This window comes from Culex pipiens, chromosome 2 (genome assembly GCF_016801865.2).
Source record: "Culex pipiens pallens isolate TS chromosome 2, TS_CPP_V2, whole genome shotgun sequence".
Classification (NCBI taxonomy): Eukaryota; Metazoa; Arthropoda; class Insecta; order Diptera; family Culicidae; genus Culex; species Culex pipiens.
Genome location: NC_068938.1, coordinates 75,150,228 through 75,174,809, shown reverse-complemented (window position 1 = coordinate 75,174,809; position 24,582 = coordinate 75,150,228).

Genomic DNA, 24,582 nt, shown 5'->3' with positions numbered 1-24,582 from the left:
TAGACGCAAACGAAAGGTAATGAGTTTGGCTATTTGGGAAAAATAGTAAAAAGTTCCAAAAATCTAGCTTAACTCTTGAAAAAGTCGTATGAAAACTTAAAATGGCGTTTTGACCGTGTCTGGACCAAAGAGCCTATGTCTGAAAATATTTTTATCGGATTCCTCGGAAAATTTCACATATCATATCAAAAGATTGGCGATTTCGAACCGTACGTTTTGGAGATACGATTTTTTGAAAATAAAAACTGCGTTTTTCGACGCGCCACGCGCAAAAACGGGAAAATGACGAAATCGGCAAAAAATCAACTTTTTTCACTAAAACTGCGATAACTTTAAAATTTCAGCGATGACCTATAGATGTTATGGTACCAAAAGTTGTGTCTTTCAATTACAAAAATTTTGATACCCAAACATCTATAGGTCATCGCTGAAATTTTAAAGTTATCGCAGTTTTAGTGAAAAAAGTTGATTTTTTGCCGATTTCGTCATTTTCCCGTTTTTGCGCGTGGCGCGTCGAAAAACGCAGTTTTTATTTTCAAAAAATCGTATCTCCAAAACGTACTATTCGACATCGCCAATTTTTTGATATGTTATGTGAAATTTTCCGAGGAATCCGATAAAAATATTTTCAGACATAGGCTCTTTGGTCCAGACACGGTCAAAACGCCATTTTAAGTTTTCATACGACTTTTTCAATAGTTAAGCTAGATTTTTGGAACTTTTTACTATTTTTCCCAAATAGCCAAACTCATCACCTTTCTTTTGCATCTAAGACAGCTAAAATCCGATGAAATGGCGCGGAGATATGATTTTTAAAAAAAGTGGTTTTTGCGAAAAATGACGAAAATTGCCATTTTTCGAACCACCCTAGCACGATGTAGGTCACCCTAATGGCCAAACAAAAAAATACGGGTCTAATTATTTTGGCCAAGGAACCCCCAGAAAAATTTTGAGCCCGATCGGAGAACTTTTTTTTCGGTTTAAGCTCTTTTCAAATGGAATTGCTGTATATATGTAAAAAGTTTTATAACGGATATTTCTTGCATTCAAAAGTTTTTTGGTCCAAAAATTTACTAAAATATTTTTTTACAACTAAATATTAATAAAAAGGAACTGAAGAACCCAAAAATAACTAAGCGAAATACCACCAGGAAGTTAACATTATACAAAACAAAAATGTGAGTAGAGCTAAAGCTTTTCGTTTGGAAAGAAAATATTGCTTAAAGAGTTTATTTTTTAAATTAAGTTTCTCAATAATTAATCAAGTTTTAGTATTACCATTAAATGTACATTTCCATCACCCTGTTACGATGCCCTCACACCAATCTGTTCACATTTCGAGCAGCAAATCGAGCCGTGGCCTTCGATGAAAAGCAATATTTTCCGTTGAAAACGCAGCCCAACAGGAGTTGGTGGGGGGATTGGAATAATCAAATTAATATTATTCCGAGTAAAGGAGAAAAAAAGTTATTGCATCGAATTTGATTGGAGTTTTCGGTTGTAGATTCAGCAAAACCATTCACACACGAGACCGAGTGCAGTGGGGCAATTGTTTGTCGACCTTCCCGGCGGGTGTGCAAATATTTGGATTCTCTTTTTTGGTGAATGATTTTATTTTTTAATTTGGAAGGGAGAGAAAATATCAGATTTTTTTTCTATTGCAAGTTTGTTGCACATTCAATAGATCTTTTAGCTATCATAAAGCATTTTGATTCCTAGCGTAAAATTTGATAATCAAATCAAGATGGCACGGTAAAGTTAATAACATCTTTTTCACGCGTTAAACGGCTGAAACTAGTTATTATTGGCCGTTTTCAGCGCTGCAAAATTCTTGCTTTTAAAAGCATTCCGTAACTTCGGATTCGTTTTAGTAATGCTTGAAGTTTCAATTAAGCAAAATTCCATAAAATGATGCCGAGGGTAGCAAATCTTTCTTTCTAAAAGGCACGTTGAAAAAAAGCAAATAAAGCCAAATATTGTATAATCTAAAAAATAAATGTTTTATTTCTCTCAGTGCCATCCCGCCACTGCTGGAAATCCCCCTTGATTATGCTGTTATTTATGGTTTATAAATACAATTCCAAAGCATGGGCTCACATTAGTTTCCGTAAATTAAATTACAAAGAGTGGGTTTTGCAAATTAAAGGCTTGCTCGGCGCATGATTTCTCCCTTCGAAAGAGGGAGGGGGAGGGCGATTCCGTTCGATTCATCATTCGGGCTGCGCCTCACATATGTTGAGAAGAAGCATAAAACACTGACGATGTCTGGAGTCTGGTCTCTGGTCTGACCAGGAGAGACGTCTGGGACGAATTGGGTTCACCATGAGAGGGTGGTGCGTTTTGCGCGCGATTATTGTGGTGTACATGGTGGGAAAGTGGGTAAAGTTTCACGATTTATGACGCATCGTAATGGTTTCTGATCTGATGAGGAGACGGTGCTGGCTGGCTGGCGGAACTGATATTGTACTCTGGCAAGCAAGATTAAAAGGGATAATTCAATTTAGCTGGTTGATGGAGGTTTGCTTTTATGAAGTGATATTCAAGTGCTCATTAAAGGAGTCGGTTTCAATTAAGGGGTTTGTGCAGCAAAAGAGTATCGTTAAAGTTTTCGCAACCGTTTTATGTGCAAAAAGCGGTAGCAATGCCCTGGAGAGAGCTTGATTGGCGAAGTTGTGGTGAGAATTGCGAAACACCTTTATAGGTATCTTCATGAATTGTAAAGGGTTCGCTCAAAAATTACGTCCATGAACTGGGGGGTCTGCAGTTTGTGACAGCTCTTGTTTAAGGTATAGGAAAAGTGCTTGACAGGGGGGAGGGGGGAGGAAGGTTCTGATTTTAGGGGTTTGCTTGTAACCATCACGAGTTATCGCGATTTTACGAAAAATGTTTTGAAAAGGCTACTTTTTGCGTTTCTCTTTGTTTCGTCGTCCATGAATGTCGCGGGTGACCATGAACGGCCATGATCAACGACGACAAAACTTTTTCAAAACTTTTTTGTAATTGTCTGTTCTGCAACATTGTAGAACATTGTTAAACTCTTAAAAATAACCATGCAAAGTTAGAAAAAACACGAAATTTTAACTGTGAATACAAAGAGACGAGTTGTTCCTTTTAATTCCGCTATATATTTTAATATCTTGACAGATACGTATTTCGTCTACTACTTGCAGACTTCATCAGTGTTCTGTTCTCACACAGAACACTGATGAAGTCTGCAAGTAGTAGACGAAATACGTATCTGTCAAGATATTAAAATATATAGCGGAATTAAAAGGAACAACTCGTCTCTTTGTATTCACAGTAATGCATTCTGCTAAAACGCTCAACCAAACCACAAACGAAATTTTAAAATGAAAAATTTTACTCTAAATGAAAAAATACCCTTCTGGGTTAACTGTAGATTCGATAAGTGCATTGAATTTCCCTTAAAATGACAAGTTCAAAAAAAAACTACAGTAACGGAAAATGGCAGAGTTTCTAAAACATTATTTCAGTGTTTTTATTTTCGATGAAAAATACGTTTTTTTCAGAATTTTTATTACACCATCAAATCGGGCATCCATTTTACATATAAGTCTATTTGACACCAAATTTCTATCTCATCACCGTTTCAGTCTGCAAATTATTGAAAAAACCTTTTTTTTAGCAAAACTGGAAGGGGTTGTATCGCCTCTCCGTCACAAGATATCAAAACATGGACCTCGGATTCATGATCAGAGAAAAAGTTTCACGCAAATCGAATAGGGGTCGGGGCAACTGCTGTGCTGTTGATGAGGTTTGGGATAACCGGCACAAAGAGGTGGGGCATCCGTTACCATTCTGAGCCAATATTACGCCGCTCGATCAGCCCAGGGAAATCATTCTATCGTTGGACGCCGAGGAGTAAACAACAACCTGGAGGCCCAGAAGCAGTTGGCCGAAAAGCAGCTGGCCTGGAGCTAGGAGCAGACCAAGCGGTGTCAGGCCAGCCGGTATTATTGAAAGCCACCGGAATATTCTGGCCACAAGACCCGGAGTGGCAAGTTTCCTCAGGGGTGTTCCGATGGAAGGCCATACGAGACTGGACAACATGGGTATCAAACTTCTTGGATTTTGATACTTGTGATGAAAATGGCCACAACCAGGAGTGGCCGGTGCCCTCAGGGAGGTTCTCCCGGGGGACATTTACCGAACAACATCAAGTATCAACATTCATGGTTTTTGATATTCGTAATGAAAATGGCAATTTAGAAAAAAAAGCTGGCCACAACCAGGAGTGGCCGGTGCTCTAAAGGAAAGTTTTCCCGGGAAGACATCTACTGAACCAACGAGTTTTGGCAATATGGGTATCACAACTCACGGTTTTTCAATACTGGTCATTTCGAATTTGGTGGCCACAATCTGGAGAGGCCGCTACCTCATGATTGTTTCGATTGGGGGACAAACATCGAACCATACAGATATCATGGATTTTGATACGGAGCATAAAGAGAAAATGAGCGAAAATAGGTTGTTAGCTCAGTCCAGGTGTAGGAGTCGTCTCCGTGGGTCCTGCCTCGGTGGAGTCGCTGGTAGGCAGTTGGACTCACAATCCAAAGGTCGCCAGTTCGAATCCCGGGGTGGATGGAAGCTTAGGTGTAAAAGAGGTTTACAATTGCCTCAACAATCAAGCCTTCGGACATCAAGTTTCGAGTAGGAATCCCGTAATCGGGAACGCCAAGGCAATGCTGTAGAGCGAATAATTTGATTTTTTTTTTTGAGTGTTTTGATTTTATCTGACGCATATTTCAACAAAATGGCTTAATTTTGAAAGCTTTTCTGCTTAGTTCTTTGTAATTGTGGTCATGTGTAACATAACCACCTTCACCTTTTTATCTAATAAATCAGAAATTTTCTAGGAAAATTTAGTTTGACATTGAAAAATTTAGTTATAAAAAAATGTCGATTCAAATCGACCGATTTCATGGACAACTGCTCAAATGCATTTGGATCTTATTTTTCCCCAATTGTGACAAATAGACAAAACTGGATCTTTTGCAACCGGAAGCATTCAATTTGGTCAATTCTGCCAAAAGTTATATTTTTTTGAAGTTAAAATAGGAGTAAAATGTGTTTAAGTTATAATAATGTTGTTAAATAAGATTATTTAAATGTTATAAAAGTGCCATGATTTAAAAATGAGTACGAATCAATAAACAATTTACCCCTGAAAAAAAGATAAAACTTGTATCTTAATTTGAAAAAAAAGTGACACAGGATTCAAAAATTTCACGAAATTTCTAGGCATTTTCGATACAACAAGGAATACTGGAATAGAAATAATGAAGAAAATAATAGTTTTCAAATTAATTTCAAATTCAATTTTACTTTTAATCTACTCAACCATAAGTTTATAAGTATTTTGAAAATAGTTTGAAAAAAATCATAGGTAAACAAACGTTGAAAATGCGATTTTTATCAAAGAAACATTTATAGAAATCTTAGTAAGGATCATTTGAACTGCATAAATAAATTCACACACTTTTATTAGTCACCTTCAAATTCAAAATAAGAATTTCCAACGAAAATTATTTTAAAGCACTATGAAAAAATCTATACTACGTAAAGTAAATGGACATTGAGTGATCTACTGCACTCGATGTTCAAGAAATAACAATATTTAGAAAATAATTCGAAACTCTATAAATGTCACCCAGTTTATAATTTTTATAAAAACTGCTATTTATAATTTTCAACTCAAGGGATTTCACATTTAAAAATAAAACATTTTTATTCCTAAGTCTTAAAAATATCATGAGATTCCTTTGAATAGTAAATTACAAGAGATGATTTACACCATTTACCCCTTTTTTTGAGTGATTTTTTGTCAAATAACTTAAGCTACCACAATCTCATTTTTTCTTATTTTTAATTGTTGAGCTTAAGTGTAACGCAACGCTATGTGATATACTGCCCATGTTCGCATAAATTTCCCATCTAATCTAAACTAATCTAATCTAATCAGACCCTAGCGCAGCCAATCTTTCGAAGGGATCCTGGAGAGTGCCTTAGGTTAGATGACGCCTAGCACTCTTCTTGTCATTTTATTAACATTTGCAGTGCGCCATTGCATTAGAATGCATTGAAACATCACAAGCGTTAAAACGGCCAGGCCTACTGCGTAAAGCCCTATCGCAGAGATGATTCGTAATTGGGTTGAGTTTGAGCACTGAGTGTTCGAACAACAACACAATTCTGAATCGACAGGGGAGGAAGAAGCGTGGGGACACACCACCATACGCTCCGAGATTTGGTTATATTCGTTGGGAGCACCATGCTAAGAAGGTTTGGTACTCCGGGACCCTCTGGGATGGGACATTGTATTTCCACGAATGCCCTGGACACTATTTGCCGTGGTTATAGCGCCACAACTCGCTCTCTGTAACAGTAGTCCTAATTCCAGTCCAAGCTTACCAAGTCGTCATGGCCTAGTGGTTAGCATTTTTGCTTACCAACCCAAAGGACGGGGGATCGAACCCCGCCTTGAGCGACTTTGATTTTTCGTTCATATTCATCATTTCAAATTCTAAGTACTTAACTTTCTCGTTGGGAGCAGATGGGAATCGAACCCAGAACCATTCGCTTACAAAGCGAACACCGTAACCAGTCAGCCACGGCCGCTCCTCAACCATGTTCGCATAAATGTCCCATATGAAAAAACAGCATGCTGAGAAAAACGCATTTGAAGTTTGTCCCACACATAAGGCTACGTGCTAAGTTTTCGCGAAAAACCTGGATTTCTTCCTGATTTTTAGAACAAAGTACTGGATGTTATAGGCTTTTCTGAAAGAGCACACGATTTTGAACCAAACTGCATCATTAACTCAAAAACGATGAAAATGCATATGGGACATTTATGCGATCATGGACAGTATAGAACGTTTAAATCCAAGATGGCGGCAAAAATGGCGACGATAAAATATTGAAAAATGCATCTTGTAATTGAAAAAGCAATCAATTATTTAAATTAGACTGAAATGGAGTCACAGAACTCGAATTTAAAATTAAGGTCGTAGATGGTGTATTTTAATTTTGGGACAATGACTGTCAATGATGGTTCTGAATTCAGGGTCCAGAAATAGTAAATTGAAATGAAAAAATAATCACTACATGTAAAATTCTTCTACAAACAACACAAAGAAAACGATCTTTTGATTGATACATTCTGGATCAAGATTTGAATGTTTTTCTAAAACAAATGGCCGATCGGGAATGATGCCTTTAAAAAGCATGAAAATAAAAAAAATACGAAAGAAAATGTTTCGTTCATAATTCTTTTTTCTAAAGTCCTATACAATCGGGCCACTAATCGAGTTTACTGAACTGTTTACTTATAGTTAAACACTGGTTGAATTTTACAATAACTTTGCAGTTTAACCCCAGGATAGCATTTGATATGCTTAAAGTCTTTTTTTCCTTGATGAATTGTTCCAACTGTTGGCAACACTGCTACTGCAACTGTGACTCATGCATGAAGGTTGCAAATGCAAACGATTTCTCCGGGTACTTTAATCCAGCAAGGATTCATGATACGGAAATTGTTTCTCAGTGCGCCCGTGTGTGTTCGTAGGGGAAATAAACCCATTTTAAGCCAATAAGCGGTCATGTTTGAATGATGCTGGATAATCTGGAGTGTTCCTTGAAATTTACTAAAACCAAGTATACCAACGAGTAGAGCAACTTTTTGTGAACATTTCTGTTTATTTTCACTTTTACTAAAAGTTATTCTATTCCTTTTACAAGCATTTGAAAAAAATATTTCCAAAATGTATTCTAATCAAACGAATGCATTGGGCCACGCCCATCTTCCTATTTTCAGCTTAGTTTTTTTTACTTCCACCGCTCTTTTGGGTCTGCCTAGTGCTGCCAAAATTGATGAAATTTTAAGCGAACACTCACGAAAAGTAGCATTTATAGAGAAAATTTCCTGGCAACACTGGCTCACTCCAACAGGCGCTGCGGTGGTGTTGGTAGCCACCCTTTGTTCTTTATTTGCCTTCGCTTCTCGTTCGGTTTTCTTCAGCCTTCGATTGGAATGGGTAGTCAAAATTGAAACGTCAAAAGACTTAGCGCGTTTGTTTTCTTTTTTTTTTTTTTGTTGGTGCTTGTTAATTTTTAACATGTTTCGGGATTATTTTTCAAGTGAGTGACTAACTAATGTGCAAAAGAACATGTTGCCGAAAGATGGGGCAGTTTTGTATCGAAAGCGCCGTGAAAATGTAAGCAATAGTGAAAGTTGATTTTGGCGATATTAAGCGTTTGAGGGTTTCTCTTTTTTTCTCTTTGTGGCCAACAAATGGCATAAATTTACGTGCTTACTTGAGGCGGTGCTGTTGCAGGGTAGTTTATAGCTTAAATAGTATTTTTGGAGCTTTAATCGAGTATTAAACCACAGACCACAAACTCTCCATATGACGAAGATAGGTGTTTGATTGGAAAGGGTATATTTCCCCTACTGAGTGTGCTGTACTTCATACTACAACACAAGTGTGAAAAGAGTGTGCGAGATAAACTGGGACGAAACCGATTCAGTCCTTGCCAGCAGGAACGTTACCGTAATTGGTAGCTTATTTAGTTCTAAACCCGGAGGATACAGAGGATAATATGTCAAATTCGGACTGTTTGACAAAGGTTTTAAGGTTTCTTTGCAAAAAATACCATAGATATATTATAGTTTTTTTAAAATTTAATTTAGGAATTGTGGGATCCAAAGGTCTTCAGTTCGAATCCCGGGGTGGATGGAAACAAAGGTGTAAAAAGAGGTTTGCAATTGCCTCAACTATCAAGTCTTCGAACACTTAGTTTCGAGTAGGAATCTCGCAATCGAGAACGCCAAGGCATTGCTGTAGAGCGAATAATTTGATTTGATTTTTGGATTGGGGACACTCCGAAAACCTCTTGGACACTTTGTTGGATATTTCAAAATCCCTTCAGTTGATCTTAAAAAAGGTTAATTATGGAATTTGGACTAAATTAGTATCGATAGAAGTTGACTAAAATTTTAAGAAATACAAATCTCCTCCATCCAACAGTGCATAAACCAAAAGGGGACCATGCATGCATGAGGAGCAGCAATCGTAAAGGACCCAAAGCAAGGAAATGGTCAAAAGTGGCAGCATCCTCGTCGAAGGCGCTACTCCATGGAGATAAACCCCCTCCAAAAATGCTGCCCCTGCTCGTGAAACCATCAGAACACAGACGCAAGAACTGCGGCGCCACATTAGTTCTATTTCTATAATATTTTATTTCTTTTCGTCTGGGAAAATTTGCCAAAAAAAAGCATACGAACGAGTATACGAGTGAACACAAGCGGTATATTATTTATCATCTTGTGCTTGAATGATCCACACGGCGTGAGGGACTGGGGCTTGGGATCGCCAACCCTGCGGACCTCGTGAGGAACTGGACACGTGAACACTAATTCCACCAAGCATATCTCTATTTTTCATTTTTCTTTCTACATTTAATTTATCTGTTAATATTAAATCTATTTTAAAACTTCATGATCAGAAAATTAACGGTTAATTTGAAATTTCGGAAACTCACCACCGTAATTCTGAACTCATCACAGCTCATTAACATGAAAAGTAAATAATCTTTTTTCCACTTGAAAGTACAAGTGTTAATAGGAAAAGGGAAGCCCCAGACACGCTGCATGTCATTGCGGGTCGAGTTGTGGCTTGCCAGACGCTCGCTCTGTTGGTGATTTGAGTTAGAACTTTCGATGACCCTGTAACAAGTTGAAGTCCAATCGGGAGCTTCTTTATTTGTCCCCCCAGAATGTCATTTCAGACGATTGCGAGACGGTTCCTGATGGGTGTCATTGACGGGACACACTCCATTGAACCCCCCCGCTGGCAACCCCTTTTTCGAATGTCCTTTCGAGCGACTGACGAATGGTCCAAAAATCGTCATTTAGGCGAACTCGTCTTAGAAGTCGCATTTGCCGACGGGGTTGCATACTTTGGGGCGGATTCGATTCTTGGGCAGCAGGGACATTTGCAATGCAAGTTGGCGGCGCTTGGCAGCAAATATATCGTTATTCAGCCAAATAAATATCTCGAGCCCCCCCTTCCTCGGACTGGAGACAAATAAAATAAACACTTTGGCTGTTTTGCAGCTTGCCAAACGACACTCCTCCCCTGATTTTGAGATTGCCTTTCTTTTTAGAAAGTATTGGAACGAATTGTTGAGAAAAAAAAATCAATACATAGGTTTAATCACATGCTTTACTTTAACATAATCTTGTTTTAAAGCAGGATTAAGCTCAAAATAAAAACGACAAATTCATAGTTAAATATTTGAGAATTTTGCAGTTTTTTTTTTGCATTTTTGTTTTCATTGATAACAAAATATCCTGATTTAATCAATAGAAATTACGCCAAAACAGTCCAACAAAACACTGCTAGGTGAATTAAAGTCTACAACACATCCAACAAACACATTCTGGGTTGAGCTGCAACATTATTTATTTGATTTGTAGTTTTGAATGATTAATGGAACTCATTTTTGGCACTTTAGGCAGTTGGCGACTAAATTCTCGGCAGCCTTTTTAAATTGAGTTTTTATGTGTACGTTTTTCCTGATTTGATGAACTGCAACAAATCGGAGCCAATGTCCGAGCTAATTGTGGTGTAATGGTCATTTCGGGTGGACATTAACTTGAAAGAATTATTCGAATGGGGGGGACCGCTTGGACAGTGATGCATTTTAAGTTATTGTGCTAGACATCAGTTTATCATGTTGGTTGGTGTGTAGACGCAATTCTAAATGATCCCAAAAGCAATTGGGCACTCATTATTTGTCTGACAAGCATGAACCAAAATTATATGTATTTGATTTATTAAATTTGTAAATTGAATGCAGTATTTGGACACTGGAACTTTTTAATAAGATAAAAACAATTCTCACCACATTTTTTCCTTTATTAGTTTTTGAACTAATCATTCAATTATTTTTTTTTCGAATTTCAATAACTGTATTTTTAAAACAATTCTAAAAAACTATTTTATATCACAGGTTCTTCCATACAAGTTTGTAAGTAGTTTATGAAAAAGTTTATGAAAAAATCGAAAAACCTGTATTTTTTCTTTAGAAAGATAGAAATATGATTCTGAAAAACTTCACCTCATTTTTTAAATGTTGGAACAAAAAACAAAAAACCATCAAAAATACATTTAAGAAAACTCACCAAATGAACGGGTGATTTTGTATTATTATTTAAATTTTCAAGCTTCATACAAGCTGTAAAAAACAAATTTATTTGAGTTATTTTCATAAATTATTGTGTAAAACTGTATTGTATAGAATAATGGTTTTCATCGATTAGAATGCAATTCCCTTTTTTCATTTACTTAAAAAAAACTGTGAAATTACTATGGTCGTTGCAAATATTTGTAAATTTAAGGTCCCAATACTTTTTTTTACGAAACACATTTTTTTGCGGTGCTGGTCATCGTAATTCCAATATTGCACAAAATATTTTTTAATGATTTCAAATATTCAAAAAATATAGCAATATATAGCAATATCCATCATTTAATTTAATTTAGTTTTGAATCTTTGAAAAATATTCGCAGCGATCTTTTTTTCAAAACTATGAATTTGCTAATATTTTGTAACTTTTTTCAAGCTAAATTTTATCCCTTAAAGTCATTCTAAAAAAACAAAAACATTATTTAAGGCAAGCTAGCTTACACATTTCCTAAAAAAATAAAAAAATCATAAAAAAAACTTATAAAAATATCAGAATTTAAAATTTGGATTTTGTTCGGTATATTTGTAGCCAACAATCCAAGTTTTTTCATATATGATATTCACAATTTTTACGAGTGCGCTGACCACGGGGACGCGCTGTCTTGTTTTTGCATGCTCATTTTCATTTCTTTTGTGTCGCTGTTTGTGTGCTTGGGTGCGTGGTTATTATATATAGGTGAAGGGATTTTATTAAATGATCATTATATTGCATTATTATATTTAATTGATTATATAACCACACTATATTATACACATTATACAAAACTGTGAAACTGTAAACAGGAGCGTTTGGTACGGTATGTCCACGCATCCTTCCTCCCCTGTAGATTTTGTGAAATGTGCTCCGTTCACAGAATCTGTCTCTACGGTTAATGCAACGCAGTAGGCCTGGCCGCTTTAATTTATGCAATACATCTTCGGGGTTACTCAAGTGTACTGCAATAATTAATATTGACAAGAAAGAACTTGGGGCGTAATCTAACCCCAAGTTCTTCCAGGATGCTTTCTTCGGACTGGCTGCGCTTGTGTTCGATTAGATTAGATTAGATTAGATTAGATATGATATTCACAATTTTTACGAAATCGAAACTTTTGGCTATGGTGTATTTTTTTCAATTAGGAGCGAGTCCACGAACAGGGCATATCCCTTTGAATGGGATGTTGTTTGGACCTCACCAATCTGCATGGGGTGTCACAAATTTCAGGGGTTATTTGTACGTATATAGAACTTGCATCTGGCCAAAATATGAGCACTCAAGGTCAACGGGAAGTGGGAAAAATCGGGACACAAAATTTTATGAAAAGGCTATAACTAAGGAAATTCAATTAAATTTCAAAATTTGAAATGCATTTCAAAGGGCTTAAAAATGCAACAAAATGCGGGGTAAAACATCTCAATTGGTTTAAACTAAAGAGAGTTATTGGCATTTTAGGGAAAAATAGCACAATTTTAAACTCAAATATAAAAGTGGTCCATCCAGATATCAACTCGATTCCACCTGGGGACATACAGTATGTAAAAAAAGTATTTACACCCCTTGGGCACTATGCACATTTTGTGATGAAACATGTAAAAAATTTAAAGTTTGACAGGAACCTAGTACTACGTTTTGTTCAGAAACTCATGCCAAAAATTTTGCTACAAAAAGCTCATGAAAAGATGATTTCTATAAAAAGTTATATAACAAATACTATTACGAAAATAAAAAAGGTGCAAAAAAAGTTTGTACACCTTTCGAAAAATTAACATAAATAATGTTATTTGTTGACAAATCACCATAAATCCAGTCTCCCAACTCCAAATAGGCATCCTTGACTGATTAAAAAATAATTTGGATGGAATATAAAGTTTACTAACTACTTAGTAAAAAAGTTTATATAACTCTGGAAATTCTATATAAAACTTATCTAAACTTAATTTTGCAAACTTTTAATTCAACTAAATGTCAATATATTACCATATAATTGCTAAATAAACATTTTGGAGTGGGTATAATACCGTTTTGGGGGTATTTGTATCGATAGAATAGATTTTTCGTTGGAATTTCGTACCAACCCGGAATTACGTCGTAGGAAAATCCGCCGGCATCCGAACCGGTCCACGATTCACAAGTCAACCTATGTGGAATCGGAAAGGGCTTAAAATTTCCGATCTTTTGATACCCAAACATCTAGTTTTTCTTTAAAACCTACGTTTTTAAATACCTGGGCAAAAAGTAAGTTTGATCCACGAGAACAAAAATTACGAAATTCCATACATTTTTGGCAGGTTGCTCAAACGAAACCATTACAACGTTTTTGCTTAGGTATTTAAAAACGTAGGTTTTAAAGAAAACCTAGATGTTTGGGTATCAAAAGATCGGAAATTTTAAGCGCTTTCCGATTCCACATAGGTTGACTTGTGAATCGTGGACCGGTTCGGATGCCGGCGGATTTTCCTACGACGTAATTCCGGGTTGGTACGAAATTGGGTCTCGTGGCGCAGGGGTAGCGGCTTCGGCTGCCGATCCCGATGATGCTATGAGACGCGGGTTCGATTCCCGCCTTATCCACTGAGCTTCTATCGGATGGTGAAGTAAAACGTCGGTCCCGGTTTCTCCTGTCTCGTCAGAGGCGCTGGAGCAGAAATCCCACGTTAGAGGAAGGCCATGCCCCGGGGGGCGTAGTGCCAATAGTTTCGTTTTTTTTTTTACGAAATTCCAACGAAAAATCTATTCTATCGATACAAATACCCCCAAAACGGTGTTGTACCCACTCCAAAATGTTTATTTAGCAATTATATGGTAATATATTGACATTTAGTTGAATTAAAAGTTTGCAAAATTAAGTTTAGATAAGTTTTATATAGAATTTCCAGAGTTATATAAACTTTCATACTAAGTAGTTAGTAAACTTTATATTCAATCCAAATTATTTTTTTAATCAGTCAAGGATGCCTATTTGGAGTTGGGAGACTGGATTTATGGTGATTTGTCAACAAATAACATTATTTATGTTAATTTTTCGAAAGGTGTACAAATTTTTTTTGCACCTTTTTTATTTTCGTAATAGTATTTGTTATATAACTTTTTATAGAAATCATCTTTTTATGAGCTTTTTGTAGCAAATTTTTTGGCATGAGTTTCTGAACAAAACGTAGTACTAGGTTCCTGTCAAACTCTAAATTTTTTACATGTTTCATCACAAAATGTGCATAGTGCCCAAGGGGTGTAAATACTTTTTTTACATACTGTATGGGACTACCATCTGAGACTGATAATGTTTTGAGTAAGGCAATTTAACATATATAATAGACAATTTTTCTTCCAGTGAATTTTTTGCTTGTACATTTTTGCTCGAGGAACCCCTTAGATCCCATTTTCTGGTGGTAATTTTATCAAACTCGTTTTCTTGAGTCAATTTCACAATAGAAACATGCATAACAATGTTTATTATCATCCATTTTAACGCATTAAAAAATTAAAGAAAAAATGTCTTTTTAAATGCTTTCAAATGCATTTTGAATTTTAAAATTTAATCAAATTTTGCCTAAGATACCGCCTTTTAGAAAATTTTGACGTTTTTTAATCCTCAAACTTTACGTCCCGATTTGCCCGACTTCCTGTTGACCTAGAGTTATTTTGGCCAGAAAACCTTGAAAATTTCAGGCAGATTGTTGAGGTCGATGCTTTGCTCGTGGACTCGCTCTTGAATAATTGGCTCTAAAAATATTATTTTAGAATAAAAAATAATTGAATTCTGAAGTAGTTTTAAACAAATTTGTAACCAACATATTTAGATGTATCAACCACAATCACGTGACCTTAGTGCTCGTTAAGCACTCAACGAAAAAAAATCACAACTTGTGAAATAAACAAAAAACAATTTTCACTAGATTGATATTCAACGACCGCGAGCCTACACTGCTAACCAAGCATCAAACCTAACTAAATGATTCATATTTAGGCCAAAGTGTGTTAGTTTTCTTTTATTTTCAAAAAGGTGTTACATGCTTGAATTTTTGTATACATTTGCAATTCAGAGAGTTGGAAAACCTTTCAACTGAGATCAATTCACAAGCCTTTACAGGGAGGTTAGAGGGAGGGTACATAATTCTAAGTTAGATTTAGATTTTGTTAGCTGAGTGCTTTTTTAGGGAAAATAAATTTTGAGAAATTATAAGTACGTTTGAAAAGTAAATTCGAAGCTTAGAAGAAGATGTTCAAAAGGTCGATAGGAAGTATATAATTACGCGTTTTCATTTAAATAAAAATATGTCTAGATCCTAAAAATCCAACAAAATCAAGCAAAAACCAGCCGAAAATCTCAATTACTTCAAATTTCAGACTGACCCTTTGATCTTTTTCAAACCATTTTTATTTGGATGATTGGATAATTTAAAGTTTCCTTTTAAAGACACCAAATTGAAATGGATGCGTTTTCGAGTGTTTCTATCAAAATTACTGTTTATTTCTGTTTTTCTCTCAAATAACTCTAAATTATTTTTTTTCGAAAAAATTTAAAATATAAATATGATTAGTTGCACGTGAATAGGTGGCATTTGTACCGTAATCTGGGGCGAATCGGGACTACAGTCTGAATAGGGACAGCAGTTTTTAGAGCACTTAACGTGAAGACTTCCATCATTGTCATGATTTTTCGTTCAAAGATATAAATTTTGCATCGCTTTCAATATTTTGACAAAATTCCTTCAACAAGTTGTTTAGAATAGTGCCCTACACATGCTGATTCCTTTTGGTAACGATTATTCCATTCCTTGCAGGCCAAGGGTGCATGATACTGATGATACTCGTCGGTTGACACACCTAGGCGAGGAACATCCCGGAAAGAGCCCAACTACATCCGTAGTGCTGTTTGGACAAAACAGCATGGCTCTGGTTCCTTGCATGTGTCCTATTTTCTCTCCACGTTGGCTTGGTTTAGTCATCATGATGACAAGGTGTAACCTAGCTGGTGGCCTGTGGAAACGACTCGTAAACCTTTGACCAGCGAGGTTCAGAGTCGAGACGGCTAGAAGAAAGGGGCGCGTCAATGTGGGAAAGGGAAGTAATTTGTGATTGTAGACGGTATTGTTTTGATTCGCAGTATGTTGAGTCAACTGCTGTGGATGTACCTGAGCATCGCAGAACGGGGTTTCTCTTCTTTCCATTTCAGCTAACAGCTATCTTTTGTTTATTTATGCTGTAACAAACTGTCTGCTTTCCCTTAATTTGGCAGCGATGTCAATTTGTTTATCATGTGCCTTTTCTTTATTTATCTATTTGAATAATTTCTCATCTTCCCTGTAAATTGCCCTCAATACAATCTCAGCTTGTTTGTTAATTTCTTTATCTACTTCATAAATTACTATCTTTCTTTTACTATTGAGCAATTCTCTACGAAAACCGGAAATGGGTTTTATTTGTATTTTTGATTTGGCTTAAACTTTGTAAGTGACCAAATAAGCTATTTTGTGTCATTGGTTCACCCATACAAGTCTCCATACAATTTTGGCTGCTGTCCATACAAAAATGGTATGTAAATATTCAAACAGCTGTAACTTTTGAGTGAATTTTCTGATTAATTTGGTGTCTTCGGCAAAGTTGTAGGTATTGTTGAGGACAATTGAGAAAAAAATAGGTACACGGAAAAAAAAAATTTGCAGATTTTTTTATCAACTTTTTTTTCACTAAAACTCAATTTCCCAAAATAAATATTTTTTGATTTTCGAGATTTTTTTATATGTTTTAGGGGACTAAAATCCGCAACTTTTGAGCTATCGAGAAACATGGTAAAAAAATCTGCCGCCAAGTTATGAATTTTTGAAAAATAGTGATTTTTGTAAAAAAATCCAAATTTCATGCAAAAACAAATTTGAAGTAATTTTTTAATGCAAAATTGAATTTGCAATCGAAAACTACTCTACAATTTTTTTGATAAAGGGCTTCGTTTTCAAGATATAGCCACCGAAAGTTTGATTTTAGCAAAATATTTACAGTTTTTCGATTTTTAAAAATAGTGAGCATGAGCGACCATTTCTAAAAATATTTTTTTTGAAAAGTTCAGAAAATTTGCTAAAAAATTGTCTCAGAGACATTGAAGATTGGACCTCGGGTTGCTGAGATACAGCCGCTTTAAGAAAAAGAAACACGAAAATTGAAGTTTTCTAAGTCTCACCAAAACAACCCACCATTTTTTAATGTCGATATCTCAGCAACTAATGGTCCGATTTTCAATGACAATGCATGAAACATTCGTAAAATTTTCCGATCTTTTCGAAAAAAATATTTTGAAAATAAATAAATCAAGACTAACATTTTAAAAGGGCCAAACAATGAATATTACGCCCATTTAAAATGTCAGTCTTGATCTATTTTTTTTTCAAAATATTTTTTTCGAAAAGATCGGAAAATTTCACGAATGTTTCATATTTAAACATTGAAAATCGTACCATTAGTTGCTGAGATATCGTCATAAGAAAATGGTGGGTTGTTTTGGTGAGACTTAGAAAACTTCAATTTTCGTATTTCTTTTTCTTAAAGGAGGTGTATCTCAGCAACCCGAGGTCCAATCTTCAATGTCTCTTAGACAATTTTATAGCAAATTTTCTGAACCTTTCAAAAAAAAATATTTTTAGAAATGGTCGCTCATGGTCACTATTTTTAAAAATCAAAAAACTGTAAATATTTTGCTAAAATCAAACTTTCGGTGGCTATATCTTGAAAACGAAGCCCTTTATCAAAAAAAATGTAGAGTAGTTTTCGATTGCAAATTCAATTTTGCATTAAAAAATAACTTCAAATTTGTTTTTGCATGAAATTTAGATTTTTTTTTTTTGCAAAAATCACTATTTTTCAAAAATTCATAACTTGGCGGCAGATTTTTTGACCATGTTTCTCTATGGCTCAAAAGTTGCGGATTTTAGTCCCCTAAAACATATCAAAAAAATCTCGAAAATCAAAAAATACGTATTTTGGGAAATTGAGTTTTAGTGAAAAAAAAGTTGATAAAAAATCTGCAATTTTTTTTCCGTATACCTATTTTTTTCTCAATTGTCCTCAACAATACCTACAACTTTGCCAAAGACACCAAATTGATCAGAAAATTCACTCAAAAGTTACAGCTGTTTGAATATTTACATACCATTTTTGTATGGACAGCAGCCAAAATTGTATGGAGACTTGTATGGGTGAACCAAAGACACAAAATAGCTTATTTGGTCATAGGGAAGGCCCCCACAAAGTTTGAGTCAAATCAAAAAATACAACAAAAAAGGTGCAGTGGTAATGCTACAGGCATAACCATCATGACGAAGAACTTCGGACACAAAAGTTAATGATTTTTTTTATAGTTTTATTATTTGCGTTTCTTGGCCACAAAATCAATCACGAAACGGTTATTTCTTAAGATCTATTTATTTCTGCTTTAAGATCTTATGGTATTTCTGCTCTAAGATCTTATGGTATTTTGACGTTGGATAACGTCTAAAGTTTTGAAACGCTTCACAGCTAATCGTAATGTCTAGATTTTCGTGCCAGTTGATTTGAAATCATTTCATCAATTAAACTTTTGGCATTGAACAATTTTTTAGAAATATTTTGAAATAATAAAAAGCCATTATCAGGACTCCAATTCATTACAGAGAGCCAGTCTGAACCATGTGTTAAAGATTTTCTTTGCGTCACAACAAATTTGAATCACATTAAACGATTTATTCCCACACATTACAAGACTTTTTTCTCGTTTTGACGTTTCTACGGTGTTCTCTCTGCCTTCCTACAGCATTCGCCACCTAGATTTCTTCGTTCCACGAAATCCCAAAACGAAAATCTATTTCATTTGCGTACTCAAATCACTCTCGACAGTCTACGAGGAAGGGACGACACAGCGGCAACAAAGATAGCTGAAGGCGGAGAAGCATCGCGGCGAAGGGGCAGACCGAACCTGGAAGGGTTCAATGTTGTTCGCGATGGGGAAATGTTTTGGCAAGGCTCTAGCCAGCCATCGGCGACAGCCAAGTAAATTTCAACAGCAAGCATTAAAAAGCCCTTTTTAGGGCTCAAATTGATTACGAAAGAGTTATTCTCAATTTCAATAATTTCGCAATTATCGATTTTTTACCCCCAGCGATTTATTACTCATATTGCCAAAAAGTTCAAGATGGTATGTCAGAGACAAAACCGAAAGACATAGGACCAAACATTTTGAATGAGTTTTTGGATTGCTAGTGAAATCTGGGATAAGATTATTGTATTTTGTTTCATAGATTTGTCGGCAAAATTGTCCTAAATGTTCCCCCAAGGTGAACTTTCCATGAGGGCACCGGCAACTCCAGGTTGTGGCCACTACTGTCGAAATGGCCATTTGCAGGTTCAATATCAAAACAATGAATTTTGATACCCATATTGCAACAACCCGTATGTTTCGGTTAATGTTACCCTGGGCCCAAGAGGAACCTGCTTTGAGGGCACCGGCCACTCCAGGTTGTGGCCACTACTGTCGAAATGTCAATTTTAGTTCAGTATCAAAAACCATGAATTTTGATACCCATACTGCCACAACTCGTATGGTTCTGTAAATGTCCCCCGGGCCCCGGGAGAACCTGCTTCGAGGGCACCACCCAGTACAGGTTGTGGCCACTACTGCCGAAATGGCCATTTTCATGTTCAGTATCAAAAACCATGAATTTTGATACCCATATTGCCAAAACTCGTATGGTTCTTTAAAAGGCCCTCCGGGCCCCGGGGGAACCTTCTTTGAGGGCACCGGCCACTCCAGGTTTTAGCCACCACTGCCGAAATGGCCATTATCATGTTCAGTATCAAAAACCATGAATTTTGATACCCATATTGCCACAACTCATATGGTTCTGTAAATGTCCCCCCTAGACCCCGGGGGAACCTGCTTTGAGATCACCGGCCACTCCAGGTTTTGGCCACCACTGTCGAAATGGCCATTTTCATGTTCAGTATCAAAAACCATAAATTTTGATACCCATATTGCCAAAACTCGTATGGTTCTGTAAAAGGCCCTCCGGGCCCCGGGGGAACCTTCTTTGAGGGCACCGGCCACTCCAGGTTTTGGCCACCACTGTCGCGAAATGGCCATTTTCATGTTCAGTATCAAAAACCATAAATTTTGATACCCATATTGCCAAAACTCGTATGGTTCTGTAAATGTCCCCCCAGGCCCCGGGGGAACCTTCTTTGAGGGCACCGGCCACTCCAGGTTTTGGCCACCACTGGCGTAAACAAAATCTTTGAACGAATTGGGGGAAGCTTCCTGGCTGACCCGGCTGTGCATCCCGGGGCCGTGACTAATTACACGAGCTCGTAGTAGATTCGTTCGTTCATACAACAGGGCTACAACAATTTTCACACAGTCTACAGTTAAACGATTTTACTCCACTGCCTAAAAGTTGCCTCCGCTGGCGGTTTTGCTCTTCCCCGGGTGTATCTGTAGTTAGTCGCAGTCTTTGATGGCCTTTTCAGGTGACGAATTTAGATACATCAATCGAACATCCGTGGAAGGGAAACTCGACGCATCGAACCCAATCAGCGTGTACCATGAAACGGGAGTGTGTATGTATGGTGTGTCATTCTACGGCATTCGCACACAATTCTCTCTCTCTCTCTAGATTCTAGAGTCTAGAAAATAAAGGTAATTTTTCAGAAGAAATCCTTCTCCGGAAGAGAGAATTTGGGGCTCTCTCTCTCCCTGCTGCTGCTGCTTCACCCGTCTGCGGCTCAGATATTATGAGCCGACCCGACTTGTTCAGCATCTCGGTGGCAACTTAGTGGAGTGGAAAGGGTAGAATGCATTTTTATACTTCTACTTCGCTATTACTTCCCCTCTTTTCACAAGCACGCAAGATTTTTTCCTCATTTTGCCGTTCCTACTGCATTCGCTCTGCCTTCCTACTGCATTCGCCACCAAGATTTGATCGTTCCGCGATATGCCAAAACAAAAATCTATAAATATAGGTCGATTTGTCATTTTCGCAATCATTTCACTCTCGACTTTCAACGAGGAAGGGACGACGCGTCAGCAAATGAGGAAAGGTGAAAAACGAGAAACAGACACGGTAGTCTCGAGCTGGGCCGCAGTTCCCGGTCGGACGAGTCAACCAAACCGGGAATACCTGACGGCGGAGATGCTTGAGCTGAGGATAAAGTTGAAGCGTTCAACGTCGTTTCGATGGGGCTTTTTCTGAGCCAGTGTTTTTTGAAGGCTGTTGCCAGCAATCAGCGACGGCTCCAAATTTTCGAAAAAGTTATTCTGACTTGTGCATTTTTGCAGCAGGCGATTTTTCCCTCTCCGTGCTCACACACACACACACACACACACACACAAGCGCGTATGACATTCTACCACACAGAAACAGTGGTTTCATGCTAACTCTGTGGTGAAATGATATTTATTCGATCTTTTTTTAAATTTTTAGGGAACATTCTTAGAGGGAAATTTTGAAGGAACAACTCTTTCGTGAGATATTTGGTAGCCCTGAAAAGGGCCGTTTGTTTATCAAATCTTCCGCGAGGTGTAGTGCTTCATTCGAGCCGCTTCTCCGGTCAACGTTGAGGAAGATGTCCATGGCTTTGGTCTGGGTCAACCTGCATCAGCACCACGTTCCTAAGTGCTACTTGCGGCGGGGCTTTTGCTTCTTGTCCGTTACACTTGCGATGGTGGAGGAGCTGCTCTTCTTCTTTCCCGATGGTCTGCAGTGGCGATTCGTTCCGAAGTTCCGATCCTTCGGGGTGATGGCGGCCAGATTCGTTTCGTCAACCAGCGGACGGGCCGCGGGCTTGGCCGGTTTCCTCTCTCCTTCGGAACCTTGGCCTGTGGTTTGCTTCTCCTGCGGTGCAGCGTTTGTTCTTCGTTGTTTGTCCGTTGGGCTGCCTAGGGAAATTTTCGCCTTCTGCGCCCTCTTCTGCTGCAGCTGATGTGGCCTCGACGACGATCCAAAAATTATGAGCTGAAGTGGGGCGCAGCAGGCTGAGATTTTTGGACTGCACGCGCTTACACTCACACACACACATATGTAATCGCTCGTAAATTTCGAGGTGATTCTGATAGAGTTATCTAAGCCCGCTCTCACGCACACTAGCACGCCATTTGTTTTGCTGGACTGTACAAAATTTAACCTCAATCTTTTTCGTGTACGTACACGCAATACATACGCACGTAGATAACTTTATTCCGAGGCTGGATTTAATTTCATTTCCGTTTTGCGTAACCGTGCAGCAACATCACAGAGGAGCAGCTACATTTTGATACCTTTATTGCCCCAACTCTTATGGTTCCGCCAATTTCAAATTTCATGTCCAGTATCAAAAACCCTGAAGTTTGATACTTATATTGCCGCAACTCGTATGGTTCCGCAAATGTCCCCCCATCGGAACACGCCCGAGGGATCCGGTCATTCCGGATTGTGGCCACTACTGCCGAAATGTCAAATTTCATGTCCAGTATCAAAAACCCTGAAGTTTGATACCCATATTGCCCCAACTCTTATGGTTCCGCAAATGTCCCCTCATCGGAACACCCCCGAGGGCTCCGGTCACTCCGGATTGCGGCCACTACAAATTTCATGTCCAGTATCAAAAACCCTGAAGTTTGATACCCATATTGCCCCAACTCTTATGGTTCCGCAAATGTCCCCTTATCGGAACATCCCCGGGGCCTCCGGCCACTCCAGGTGGTGGCCACTACTACCAAAATGTCAAATTTCATGTCCAGTATCAAAATCCCTTAAGTTTGATACCCATATTGCCCCAACTCTTATGGTTCCGCAAATGTCCCCTTATCGGAACATCCCCGGGGCCTCCGGCCACTCTAGGTTGCGGCCATTACTGCCAAAATGTCAAATTTCATGTCCAGTATCAAAATCCCTAAAGTTTGATACCCATATTCCCCCAACTCTTATGGTTCCGCAAATGTCCCCCTATCGGAACACCCCCGGGGCCTCCGGCCACTCCAGGTGGTGGCCACTACTGCCAAAATGTTATATTTCATGTCCAGTATCAAAATCCCTTAAGTTTGATACCCATATTGCCCCAACTCTTATGGTTCCCCAAATGTCCCCTTATCGGAACATTCCCGGGGCCTCCGGCCACTCCAGGTGGTGGCCACTACTGCCAAAATGTCATATTTCATGTCCAGTATCAAAATCCCTTAATTTTGATACCCATATTGCCCCAACTCTTATGGTTCGGCAAATGTCCCCTTATCGGAACATCCCCGGGGCCTCCGGCCACTCTAGGTTGCGGCCATTACTGCCAAAATGTCAAATTTCATGTCCAGTATCAAAATCCCTAAAGTTTGATACCAATATTGCCCCCACACTTATGGTTCCGCAAATGTCCCCTTATCGGAACATTCCCGGGGCCTCCAGTAGGTGGCCGCTACTGCCAAGCGCTTGCGAGAGGAGCTGAGCTCCTCTCGCTTCGGTGGTAGACCACCGACTGAAGCCAGCCTTCAAATTTCCCGTGGTTTTGTAGGAAAGAGAGAAGGCTGGCGCTCGCGAGAAGAGCTGAGCTCCTCTCGCTTCGGTGGTAGACCACCGACTAAACTAATGCTGTGGAGGGGGTGGCGTTTATATTTATATCAAAACCGTCGGCCGCGCTGCTTCTGTGATTTTCCCCTCTGCTTGGGGAAGGTGTTTCATTTTTCGGTTTCATTTCGCTTCGCGAAATTTTGGATTGCTACCCTGTATAGAGCCCTAAGACGAAGTTCTTCGTCAAAAAAATTGTTGAAATCGGCCGATTTCGTAGAGAGTTGCTCTATTGATTCTTTACATAGTATATTTCCTTCACTGTCCATTGTTTTGAAACTTCACATTTTTCTTAAGCCCTAACTCAATTTATGGAATGATTAAAGGATTAACACAAATATTACTATTGTACTTTTGAAATCGAGTGCCACAATATCACATCACTACGTTGACCAAATATATTTGGAAAAAGACTCGCCAACAAAAATCCCGCTTGCATGACGAAGACCGATTAAAACAAAATTAAATATATTGCACACAAATTGACTAAAATAACATACTGCCAGTTCTAGTCTGCCCCCGTCATCAATCACGTGTTCTTCTCCAGTTTCAAAAATTTGAATTTATTCCACGCGCTTCACTCTCCCAAACGCCAAAATGCACGCAACCGGCACAACCAGCACCGTTGGTACCAGGCTTCTCGGTTCAGCCGCCAGAGGCAGCACCGCTGCCTGACGGTTTGAACTTCCGGTCAAATCAAAACACGCTCACGCACACACCCTCAAACGTGGTGCAAAACAACTTCAAACTGGACCAGTGCTGCCGGTTTCACTGCC